Here is a 13,551-nt window from a genome sequence, read left to right as displayed (position 1 = left end):
TCTTTTCGAACGTTGTGTGGGCAACGATCCTTCGAGAATTTCTCCACCAGAATTCTCCTCTCCGATGGCTTGCTAAACTTTCTTCTCTTTGGAGAAAAGAGAAGATGAAGGAGGAGGAGTTGGCTTGCCGAGAGATTCGGCCACTAGAATAAACAATTTCGTGTGTCTCAAAGCCAAGCCTTGCCCTTTCTTTTATAGCCTAGCCATCTTTTATTTATGGTATAATTTGAGCCATAAACATGGTATAATTGATTCATAAATATGGTATGATTTGAATCAATCAAATCGGAGATTTTGGTAAGATTTCGGAAGTTTCCAATTCGAACCCGCGGCTTTTAATCGATCAAACAATCGATTAAACTCCGTAACTTTTTCTCATTAACACTGGTAATCGATCAGGTGATCGATTACCAGGCTGGTAATCGATCAGCTGATCGATTACTAGTCGTATGAGAAACTCTGGTAATCGATCAGCTGATCGATTACCAAGGTGTGTAATCGATCACCTGATCGATTACACTCCTTTGTATTGGTTCGAAAGCCTAGTTTCTTCACGAATTCTTCCAAGGTGGACTTGAGGATTCCCAGAGGCTACAACAGGGACCTAGAGGAGGAATTGGTTTTGGCCTTCTGATGAGCTAAGGCTTCCCGTGTTCGCCCCGAACACACAACCTTAGTTCATCAATAATAACTCATACCACTAAAGAGTTATTATCGAACTACCGCACCAATCCCATATTACAATATGGGCTCCTTCTTACTATCAGTACATTAGTCTCCCTATGTTTAAGATATCGTATGTCCGTCAATTAAAATGAGTTACTGACAACTCGTATTTAATCGACATCTAATCCAAGAGTAGTACCACTCAACCTTATTATCATGCGGACAAAGTCCACCTGCAGGGTTTACATGATAATCCTTATGAGCTCCTCAAGGGGACATCATCAACCTAGATTATAGGACACAGTTTCCTTCTATAATCAACAACACACCATATACATAATACTATTTCCCAACTCATCGGGCCTATTGATCTATCGATCTAAATCTCACCCTTTGATGAATTAAAGAAGTACATATTAAGCACACGTGTTTGTTATTATATCGGGATTAAGAGCATGTACATCTATAGTAACAGAGGTTTAGTTCAATTATATAGTCAGTATAAATCGAACAATCCTCAGATGGTCCTGCTCAATACACACTAAGTGTACTAGTGTAATTCTATAGTCAAGACAGACTAAGACCAAATTACACTACAACCACTCTGATGGTTTGTCCAATCCATCTTGGTTGTGAACACTGTTTATAATCTATAAGGGACTGATAACATGGTCTTCTGTGTGTGACTCCACACACCATGTTAATCTACAGTATAGATCAAATGGACATTTCAAAATATTGACCAAATGTGATTCTCATTTCAGAATGTTTATTTACATAGCTAGGATTCTAGTATACATCCCAACAACCTCGTACTAGCACAGATGGTGGTAAGTTTTTTCATATTCTAGCTATTTTTCCTCTTAATGTAATGAATATTTCTTATTTTATCTCATAAAAATTTTATTTCACAGTTTCACTACAACAAAAACAGTCATAGACATCGGTGGAAAACCGATGTCTATGAGAAAATCGACTGATGTCTATGAAGGCGTTGTAAAAGGTCTGACATTTTAGACATCGGTTTGTAACCGATGTAATACAACTAACGACATCGGTTTGTAACCGATGTAAAACCGATGTAATATCACTCAACGACATCGGTTTTGCAACGGTGTAAAACCGATGTAATATATGTTTAACATCAATTTTAACAACGATTTTCGACCGATGTAATATCACAACGACATCGGTTTTGCAACGGTGTAAAACCGATGTAATATATGTTTAACATCAATTTTAACAACGGTTTTCCACCGATGTAATATCACTTAATGACAACGCTTCCAAACCGATGTCATTGAATCTAAAACTGTTGTAATAACACTTTTTTTTATGTTGTTTGTAAATTATAATCGAGCAAGAGTACAAAATTATCATAATATTATAAATTCACCCAACAAATCACAAATAGCAAAGCACCGATATATTTAATCACCTCAATATTTACAAATAACCAAAAGTAACTAACACAAATATTCTTCTTACAATATATTACACATTCCCTCAGCGTTTTCATCCCCAGAAGGATCACCTTCAGCCCCATCGTCCTCTTCCTGGTCTTCGCCATCTTGTTCATCATCATCCTCTTTGTCCTCATCTGAATCACCATCATCCTTGTTCTCTGGCACAACTTCATTCTTGCTCTTTCGAAGTAGCTTCAAAGAAACGAAACTAAGATTATTCACTGGTACCATATCATTGAAGTGTGCCTACAACCAAGAAATAATGAACAGGAAAGTCAGTAAATTATGTAAAATATCAATAAAAATACTTAAAATGTTCACTTGGACTATGCTTGCTGAGTTTTATCACAGATCTATCCATGTATTCATACAACCACAGACAAGTATGACTACAGCAGTACAGAAGAAATGAGGTGCAACCTGCATTCATAGAGAAAAACATACTCTGATGATGATGTATCAATACCTAAACAAAATAACTACTGATATTAAGACTTCCTCTTGACCAGCAACAAATCTTGCCAGTAAATCCACATAACGAACAGAGAAACATTAATGAGAATAATGACTAACCTACTGCAATATAAAATATGAGCTAATAATTACAAGTACCTACAGCTTACTGTGTCTGAAAAACAAACCATACATGTTATTTCAAGGTTTTAATGAAAGGCATTTCATAGTGCATTAATGACCTGATGGTAACTTGGATTTTGAGTTATTCAAATCTGCCTGTTTTGACCGGAGCTTTTGCATATCCTTTTCCACTTGTTGCATATCCTTCCCTTAATGATGGAACATGCCCTAGAAAATTTCAAGCATTGTTAATAGAGGTTACAGAAGAGGATATTATATATACAAAAATCTACTCCAAAGATAGTCGAATGTCACTGAGTAGTCAGAGTAATAGAAATGAAATAAAACTAGCAAATCATGCGATCAGAAACGTAGCATCAAAGTACTTCATGATATCTTGGTGCAAACAAAAATGCATTTAAACTATAGATATCTTGCTTCTCGTACCGGTCTTGATGAAGGAATCCACTGCCACAGCAAATCTTGCTCTGTTTAACGTATTCAATACTACTGATTTGACCTAGCAAAGATGAAGAATGCACATAATAAACTTACTGAAACAACGGTAAAAAAAATGATACACAACACCTTTAAGCCAACAGAGACTAACCTCCTGATATGAGCTAAACAGATACCCACATGACAAGAATGTGAATGAGGCCACCAAAGATGGATTTCTTTTTTATATCATGATACACAGGCCAGTACCCAACTTAAACAAGAAGAGAAAATTTCCGTCAGTAGCATTTTGATACGGTTCTACAGCAAAAATTTGTAAAGGAAAGAAAATGAGGGATACATCAGACAATTTATCTGAATCTTGAAAGATAACATTACTCTGTCAAGCATAAAGGCAACAGAGTGTAACTTATTCAAAAAAGAATGTATTCCTGATAGTAAGAATGAAGCAAATGCAAGTGAAGAATTGATTGATAGAAGATGAAGATCTTTTTAGAACAGGAATAAAAAATGCAAAGGTTTTACCCTTTTGGATGGTTAGTTAGTGCATCAGTTAGCAAGGTAACTTTAACAATGGAACCACACTTTGTAAAATGAGAGAATAGTGCTTCCCTTGATGCATGCTGCAAAATGTACCTGCATCAGAAGCATCAGATACATGAAGATAGCATTTTTCCTATGACCTTGTGTACACCAGCAATACGCTCTGCGGCTTCCTGCTAGCGCTTCGAGGTGATAAGAAAAAAATTGATGAAATGTTCGATGTTGGAAGGATCAAACAAGAGGTACCGGCGGAAGACGCGTAGGGAGGTATCCACGGGAACACCGGGGAGGGAGACAAGGGTGAGATAGGGCTCCCAGATGCGATCGTGCTGGGTGACAGGGAGGGAGCGTAAGGCACGATCGAACGTCCGACGAGCGCGGGTGAGGAGCTGCTGCTCCGAGAGAGAGGTGAGGTACATGAGCCAGATGCGGGGCATCTTGTGCATCGTCACAAGGGCCCGCTCAAATGTGTTGTTGAGAAGGTCGAATGTCGGGTTGTTGATGGGGCGGCCGCGTACTGCTTCGAGGCGCTTGCGGAGGTACGCATGCCGCAGTTTGTAGCTTCCAAGTAAGGCCTTGAGCGCGCGTTCGTAGATGACGGCACAACCCCGGAAGGGCGAGGAGGCGCGAGCGATGAGGTAGCGCCACCACAGCTTCAGACCGAAGGGGTTGCGGAGGATCTCCTCCTCGTAGGGCAGATCTTCCTCTCCGGGGTACAGATATGGCGAAATCCCAGTTTGAGAAGCCACCACCATGACCATCGATGCTTGGATGGAGTTTCCGATGTGGGCGGGCGTCGATATGAAAGAAACCTAAAAGCCTAGAACGCAGAGTGATAAAGGAAGGGATGATAGCAGGAGTGGGAAGCGCAAGTCGGGGTTATGTAAAAATACTTGGGGGAGAGAGGGAAAGAAAAAAGCAAAAATATACAACGGTTTTAAAACCGTTGTTGTAGCTTCCAAAACCGTTGTTGTTGTCCCACATAGACAACGGTTTTCAAACCGTTGTCGTAGTCTTTAAAAACCGTTGTTATAGTCCCAAAATAGTGGACATAGACAACGGTTTTAAAACTGTTGTTGTAGCCTCCAAAAACCGTTGTCGTAGTCTCCAATCAACCTCCCAAAGATATCGGTTTTTGTTAAAACCGTTGTAAAAAAGTAAAAGACATCGATTTTGGCATAAAACTGATGTCTTTTCAGTGTTGTTAAAACCTGATTTTCTTGTAGTGATACAGTCCACTACTGATCAGCCCCGGGAGGTTGTAGTCCCTCATGGCGATTTGTAAGTATATTCAAATTATTTTTTTTATTTAGATTTTATTTTTTTTATTACTAATAATGTTTGTTTGATTTTTTTTATAGTTTCAAAAATTCAGTATCAATTATTCGCCAAATTAATAGAATTGTAAATAATCATTGGGGAGGGGCCTCAATGACTTACACTGGCACTCCAGGAATGGAGTGAATTTAAGGTATATATTTTCTTAATTTAATTAATATATCATATAAAATTTAATATATCTAACTATTTATTATTTTTTTATTTCAGTGAGCATTTACTTGGGATCCATCACATGAATTGGAAATAAAGAGAATTTTTTTTTAAAAAAATATGGAGATCATATATTCGTCATACTCTAAATCATGCCAAGACCAGAAACAAGAAACCACCGTGCATCACTGATGAGAATTGGACGAGGATCCTCAGTGTTTGGGAAACCGAGGAAAGTAAATAAAAAAGTCACCAGAACAAGACAAACCAATCATTTAATTCTGGTGACTCATCTGCTACATATGCGGGAGGCTCCATCAACATCGAGGAACACACGCGCAGATTAGTAAATTCTTCTATACACTATGTTATTAATTAAATTTAACTTATTTCTCTATTTCTAACAATGCTTTTTAATTTTAGACTAAGGAGATGGGGAAGGAGCCACTATTTATTGAGACATTTACCCGCACTTTTTAAAAAAAAGATAAGACTTGGAGCGGGGACAGAGCTAGAGCTATGAAGGTTTAAATTTTATTATTTAACTTAAATGATTTTTAATAGTTATGTATCTTGTTTAACTTATTAAATGTATTTATATTTCAATACAGGAAAAATATGATGAGGTCGAGCTAGCACAGAGGAGTTCAAGTGCTAGTGATAATGCTGATGGATCTGAGCCCTCCGTTGGAAATGACCTGAGTATCTGGTTGGATGTGACTGGAGGATCAAAGGGGGGAGGATATTGGGAATGAGTTCTCTTAGCAGAACTCATCGAGTTGCTGCCACCTCTTCTTCTTCTTCCACCCAACCAGCAATGAGGGCACAAATAGACAGCCTAACTGAAGAAGTCTCTCATTTAAAAGGAATAATTATTCAAAGGGATGAAGAAATGAGAGAAATGCGCAGACAACAGAATGAAGAAATGAGAGAAATGCGCAGACAGCAGGAATTGATTATGAAGCATTTTCAGTTAGGCTCCGCTCCGAATCAGCTTCCTCAGGTTCCCGATGATGATGGTGAAGACGGTGAAGACGACACTTCTTGATAGCCTAGTTGTGTATCATTTTAATTTTTCTCACATTTAATATTGCTTTTACTTTTTCCTATTTGTAACTCTTTTTTTTACTAATTAATATTATTATTTTATTTTGAACAGGGTTGATGAAACCAAGGATGGCGAAGAGGTAAATTTTTACATATTAGACTTTATTTGTACAAATTAATGTTCTAATATTTTTGTTTTCTGATGTAGGAACAGAAAAAGAAATTATGATGAAGAAGAAATCAGTGATGCAGAAAGTATTACCCTAGGTTGATACCATGGACAGTGATACTTTTCTTTTCTGGTCATTCAGCTCCTTTCTTACATATGTACTTTATTATGGATATGGATGTTATGTTAGTTTGATACATTTGGAGTTTATGTTTCATTTGTAGTTATGTTTGATACATGTAGGATCGAAAACACGCTAGAGGGGGGGTGAATAGCGTGTTTGCACGCTTTTCGATTTTTCGAAAAACTTCGAGTGCGGAAACGGAAGCGATTAAACAATTAGTGCGGAAGCAAAAACAGAAAGAAAGTAAAAGAAAATGACACGTTTGTTTTTACTTGGTTCACAGCGCAACGCTGCTACTCCAAGGCCCACGGTCCTTGACCGTTTACGTTGGGCAATCCACTAAGATACTTGCCCCTTTCCGGCAGCAAGTGTATCGAAAAAATCCGATTACAAAAACTCGAGTTACAAGTATGAACATGAATTGAATTACAACTTAAGTTTTGTTACCAAACTTTCGCTCCCCGGAAGTCGAATTCGGCGTCTCGGTGTTCGGAACAGTAGCTTGAAGCAGGCACAGCACCGACGTCGAAGTTGGAAGTCTCGGGAGTCGCGGGAACGGAGTTTGGAAGCGTTTGGAATGGAATGAATCGGCTGCTGCTCGCGGGGTCCTTATATAGCCGACCTGAGTCGACTCAGATGGAGATCTGGGTCGACTCCAGCACGCGTGGCAGATAAAACTTGATCGCTTTCGTCGCTTATCCCTCCTGAGTCGACTCTGATCACGTTCTGGGTCGACTCCAGTCGCGGTGGCGGCAGCGGCGATAAGTTTTTGACCCTGAGTCGACTCAAAAGCTCACCTGAGTCGACTCCAGGCTGATCTGGCGGAAAACTCGACGCGCTGACTTCCGGATTCGAGCTGATTCGGCTGGAGTCGACTCCAGAGCCCATCTGGGTCGACTCCAGACCCGAAAAATCAGTTTTTCGTCCGGAGTTGGCTTTCGTCGGGCTTTTCCTTCCTGCACAACAAGTTAGCTCAAATATAACATGTAAAGGATCAAGTCGGTTCACCGAACCAACTTCGAGTCTTAACTTCGGATCTCCGGTGAGATCCTGGGTTAGACCGGCGCCTACTGTTCCTCGTAGGAACGCGTCCTCACCCACTCCCTCGGGAGAATTTACCTGATGCCAACCGAGTCCTCCTGACCCGTTGGACTTGTGCTCGGCTCTGTCGTTGCCCCCCAGGACTTGAAATGCAACTGATCCTCCTGATCAGTCCATTCTTCTACTGCAACTTGGTCCTCCTGACCAAGTCCAGTCCTTCTGCAACTTGGTCCTCCTGACCAAGTCCAGACTTCTGCCTGGTGCACTTTGACTCTGCCAAGACTTCATGCCTAGCAGCACTAGGACTTAACCTGTTTTCTGCAAGCTCAATTCAACCTGGTTAGCCAAACCACATACTTAACTTGATCCTAGTTCCATAATCAAAACTCAGGTTTGATCTGCTAGTGCTTCCTGCACTAACAATCTCCCCCTTTTTGATTATGGCAACTTAAGGTTTCAAGTTAAGTTATAAATCACAACTTAAAGCAAGTATAACAATTCTGCATAAATAAGCTAAGTATAGAAATTCAATGCATGCATGTGTGTTACTCCCCCTGAATCCTTTACTCCCCCTTTTTCAAGTAACTTATGCTTTCTCTCTTTTCAGAACAAACTTTTATCCAAAGATTTTAACTTGAAAATTTTGAAAAAAAAATTTTAACTTTGAAAAATTTGAAAAATTTTAACTTGGAAAATTCTTTGATTAACTTTAACTTGAACCTCAATTCTCTCCCCCTTTGACATAATCAAAAAATATTAGGTTCTATTGGGTTGAGTCCAAGCTTAATAAATAATAAATATAGTTAGACAAAAAAATATTCCTTTGGGGCGAGTGTCCAACTTAGGTTTTAGCTATCTACTAGAAAGTAGTAGCTTGACCCAGTTAGCCAAGTATAAGTGTTTGATCCCAACTTAAAAGATTGTCTTTTTATTTTGGGACACTTAACTTGATCAATTGAAATTAGAGTCTAAGCTTTTTGGTTTGATGCACTGACTTAAAGCATCTGTTTTGCTTAGACTAGAGGCCTATACATCTCACACCGTTCTAAGTTTTAGCAATCACAAACAAGGTATCTAGTGTGCTTTGTGAGATGTCCACCTAGATCTATAGGTACATGCTTTCTAGGGGGTTTGCTTCTAGTCTAAGGCAAAATCTCCATTTACTTATCTTTGAAAATAAAGCTTAAAAAAAATTATTTTTAAAATATACTTAATAACTTTTGAAAACATTTTGAAATATACTAATAATAGATTTGAAAAGCATGAATTTTTGAAAACAAATTTCTTTTTCCTACTCTACTAAACATAAACCTAGTTTTCTTCTAAGTCATAGCATAAGAAATAGATCAGACAAAAAGAACAGTAATTGAGTACTAGACTGTGAAATGATAACATGAGTTAGAACCAAGAGCAAATAGTAGTATCAACATCAAGTCAAGCAAGTCAAGTAATAGCAAATAATAGCAAGTAAAAGCTAGATAACCTATCTACATGCACAATAACAAGTCAAGCTAAGTCAAGTCAACTCCAACACAAGTCAAGTCAAACCATAAGTCAAAAAATATCATAACAAGTCTGATAATAAAATGTCTAAAGCTGCGGTGGAGATGGTGGATGAGGAGGCTGCATCGCTCTCAAAGCTGAAGAATCTCAGCTATGTCAGCTCCCTGTGAGTCAATCCTGGTAGACAGGGAATGAACTGACTCCTCCAACCTATCTAGTCTCTGATCTGTGGTCATCGGTGGAGGTGGAGCTGGTGCATCAGGAAGCTCTAGTAGCTCCTCTATCTCTGCCCCTATATCAACCTCTGCTGGGTCTGGCTGGGGCTGATCCTGCTGCTGCTCTGGGGGCTGAATCTGAGGCTGTGGGGGCTGAATCTGAGGCTGTGGGGGCTGAGCTGAGGCTGCCTCCATGATAGTCTCCCCTCAGGGCTAACATCTATGTGACCTAAGGTAATATGTCGGCTGCCAATAATGTCGTAGTCTCCATGGGGTATGATCTCACCTACGGTGGTATCTACCCCTAGAGATGCAAATATGCCAGTCAAAATATGGCAGTATGGCATGTGCACTCTCCTACTGGTCACTATGGATGCAGCATAGATCACGGTGTGAAAGATGAGGAGTCCAAGGTCAATGTCCAGTCTATGAGTGAAGGCATACAGAAGGAAGGAGTGAAATGGTCTCATAGTGGTAAGATTTCTGGTAGCTAAGGGTAGAATGCAGTTTACTATGACTCTGTACAGGACATACTCCTGTACTCTAAGGTCAGTGGAGGAGAAGTTGACTAACCCTGGGGCTCTATCCTGCTGGAAGAAATAGGTGTGCATAACATCTAGAGTGATCCCCTCGTATGGCTCGTCAAATGGCATGCAAGAATGAGGGTATACTATGAACTGGGAGGCTGAGGGTCGGAATCCTATGAAATTGTTGATCATGGCTGGATGTAATGGTGATGGTCCTACGGCCAACTCTAGAAATGATCGTGTAGTCGTCCTGGAGATCAAGATTGTTGTAGAATTCTGAACACAAAGTTGTGTTCATAGGGAGGGTGCAGTAGACAAGTCTGTCAAGATGGTAATGGTCGATAGTCTGAATGGTCAGAGGACAAGAACGGGTAAAAAATCCTCTATCTAGTGATCTACAGGGTAGTGCTATGTAGGTGGTCTGTTCAAACCTAAGCCTATGTCCCTCAGTGGGGAACCTAGGGTCTATAGAGGGGGCGTTATCGAAGGCAGCCTCTCGTGCTCTCTTTGCTCGTCTAAATAGGAAATATTCGTAAATAACAAGAAAAAAATACTAGAAAATACAGTAAAAATGTAAAAGATTAAGTTAGAAAGGTTACTTGGGACCCATGTTGTGAAGTGAGGCTTTCCTACGAGTGAAATCGCGACAAAACGGAGAAAAGGGAGGATTTTGGAGGTTTTCGGCGCGGTGAAGAATCGGCTTCTGCCGATTCTGTTTTATACCGTGATCTGAGTCGACTCCAGGGGTCTGAGTCGACTCCGGTGGCGGTGTGAGTCGACTCAGAAAGCGGTGTGAGTCGACTCCAGCAGGCGAAACGACGTTTTCCGCGGGAAAATTCCCGCCGTCTCGCTGACTGGTCCTGAGTCGACTCAGATGGTGATCTGAGTCGACTCAGATCGGCTTTTTCGCCGATCCGAGAAGGATTTTCGATTTTTTTTGATTAAGTTTTAATTAATTAAACGTTAATTTAAAAAAAATTGTTAATTAAATTTGAAAAAAAATTATTTAATTAAATTTAATTTAATTTTTGAAAAATTTAAAGTTAATTAATTTTGAAAAATTTGTTTAATTAAATTTTAAGTTAATTAATTTTGAAAATTTGTTTAATTAAATTTTGAAGTTAATTAATTTTGAAAATTTGTTTAATTAAATTTTGAAGTTAATTAATTTTGAAAATTTGTTTAAAATTTTGAAGTTAATTAATTTTGAAAATTTGTTTAATTAAATTTTGAAGTTAATTAATTTTGAAAATTTGTTTAATTAAATTTTGAAGTTAATTAATTTTGAAAAATTTGTTTAATTAAATTTTAAGTTAATTAATTTTGAAAATTTTGTTTAATTAAATTTTAAAGTTAATTAATTTTGAAAAATTTGTTTAATTAAATTTTAAGTTAATTAATTTTGAAAATTTGTTTAATTAAATTTTGAAGTTAATTAATTTTGAAAAATTTGTTTAATTAAATTTTGAAGTTAATTAATTTTGAAAATTTGTTTAATTAAATTTTGAAGTTAATTAATTTTGAAAATTTGTTTAATTAAATTTTGAAGTTAATTAATTTTGAAAATTTGTTTAATTAAATTTTGAAGTTAATTAATTTTGAAAATTTGTTTAATTAAATTTTGAAGTTAATTAATTTTGAAAATTTGTTTAATTAAATTTTGAAGTTAATTAATTTTAAAAAATTTGTTTAATTAAATTTTTTTGAAGTTAATTAATTTTGAAAATTTTTTAAAATTGTTTAATTAACGGCTCCCCGAGGCTCAATCCTTATTAAGTTAAATTGATTGCAAAGGACGGCTCCCCGAGGCTCAATCCTTGCAATAATTGAATTATGTTGAGAATCCTTGCAATTTGAATTATTTGATTAATTTTGAAAACTTGTTTGTTGGGTTATTTCAATTTATTACCTATTCATCTCACCCAGTCTAAGTGGTCAATCAGTTAACCTATGGGTTGAATGTGAGATGATTTCAATTTTATCTTTGTTTATTGTGAAAGGTATCTATACTTGATCAATTTTGAGTTAGATTCAGGTTTAGCCTTCAACCAATTAAGTACACATTTCAAAAATTGATTCCCAGGTTGTGGCGAGGCAAGGGGCCTTCTTGGTTATCGGAGCAACGACCACTTCCTAGACAGAATCAATTCAAGAAATTATGGACTTAATCGATTTATTGAAAAACCTTGGTCTAACTAGTCTAGGATGTGGCGAGGTAGCTTCGGTCAGTTCAGTTCGACTCCGTGAACCAAGTCAGGTACTCCTTACCCTTCTTGACCACTTTGTCTAGCCTCCCTGACGTACTATCATCTCGCCCCACCCTGGTACTATGTTGGCAAGAATTGATCAAGTAGTTGGTCCTTAAACTAGCCTAACTTCTAATACAGGAAAATAAATCTAAGTTATGCAAGAAATCAAACAAGTTGTTTTGGTTCCCCCGGGATCGTGTCCCTTGATTGGTCGAACCAAGTGGACCTGATCCTTGGGAACCAAGAATTGGTTCGGTCCGACTGGGTTAACCAGCCGGGACTTCGGAACCCACGCTTGGACTCGTGTTCGATTTCTACGTGTGAGTGCGATGAATGATCTTTGTTTAGCCGCGTATCCGATGCCCGATCGGTTGTATCCAGCCTTCTGCGATCCAAGCATCATATCCAGATACTTGGACCCGGAGGTGAATTTTTCCAGCGATCGTCTGAGTTCACCGACTTTAACTTTCAGTTGAGCATTTTCTTCCTCGAGTTTAACTCGAGTCGAATCCTCAACCGAATCGTTCGGAGTCGGTGACTCAGGGTTGACTTTCTCTTTGAGGAGTACTAACTCCTCTCGGAGCGATTCACCCACGGCCTCGGACTTGGCTAATTTTTTACTTAGACTAATTATAATTGAAAATAATCTATGTCGACTTACAGTGGGTTTCGAACCTTCGGAAACGGATACGGATCCGTGGCTTTCGTCGTCCGAGTCGTAGTCGCTTTCGTTCGGGTTGTCTTGTGCCGGAAGCGCGAGGAAACTCTTCGTTGGTTCTTCGTCCGACTCCTCGGATGATGATTCGTCCCACGTTGCTTTTAGGACCTTCCGTTTCTTCTTTTGGTCCTTTCGCGGGCAGTCGGCGATGAAGTGCCCCTTTCGTCCGCAGCCGTAGCACTTCGAATCTTCTCTTCCGGTGGTTGGCTGCTTTGATGTGTTTACGACCTTCTTGACCTCCGATCGGCGAATCCCGCGTTTGTTCCGGAACATCTTGCGAACTAGATTTACTAGTTCGGTTGTAACGTCCTCGTTCCCGTCGGTGTCCGATGATTCCGATTCTTCCGGTACTTTTCGTCTTTTTGGCTCGGAACCTGCAATTAAGGCAATACCTTTCTCCTGCACTTCCGTATTAGACTGTTCGTGTAACTCAAATTCGGAAAATAATTCATCTAACTTAATTTTATTTAGGTCCCTGGAAACTTTGTAGGCATCTACCATTGATGCCCACAAGGTATTCCGGGGAAATGCTTTAAGAGCGTACCTTATAATGTCGCGGTTGTCGACTCGTTCTCCTATCGAGTGTAGGCCGTTGAGGATGTCTTTTATTCTTGCGTGTAGCCCGCTTGCCGACTCTCCTTCTAGCATTTTAATGTTATATAATTTATTAATCAGCAAATCACGCTTGCTTACCTTGGTGTCGGAAGTGCCTTCGTGAAGTTCGATCAACTTGTTCCAAAGCTCCTTGGCACTGCTG

The 13,551-nt window shown here is 38.9% G+C and overlaps 1 long non-coding RNA gene across 1 annotated transcript; it reads right to left on the bottom strand.

The window, feature by feature from the left end:
* Positions 1–2,075: 2,075 nt before the first annotated feature.
* Positions 2,076–3,388, bottom strand: LOC141814194 (uncharacterized). Its single transcript, XR_012600460.1, has 4 exons — positions 3,319–3,388; positions 3,156–3,228; positions 2,828–2,936; positions 2,076–2,378 (listed from the first exon to the last, which is right to left on the bottom strand). It is a non-coding gene; the product is annotated as an uncharacterized LOC141814194 (long non-coding RNA).
* Positions 3,389–13,551: the final 10,163 nt, after the last annotated feature.

This window comes from Curcuma longa, chromosome 1 (assembly GCF_044706935.1).
Source record: "Curcuma longa cultivar G26 ecotype Majalengka, Jawa Barat chromosome 1, ITB_CL_G26_1.1, whole genome shotgun sequence".
Lineage (NCBI taxonomy): Eukaryota > Viridiplantae > Streptophyta > Magnoliopsida > Zingiberales > Zingiberaceae > Curcuma > Curcuma longa.
This window is presented reverse-complemented; position numbering and strand designations above follow the sequence as displayed.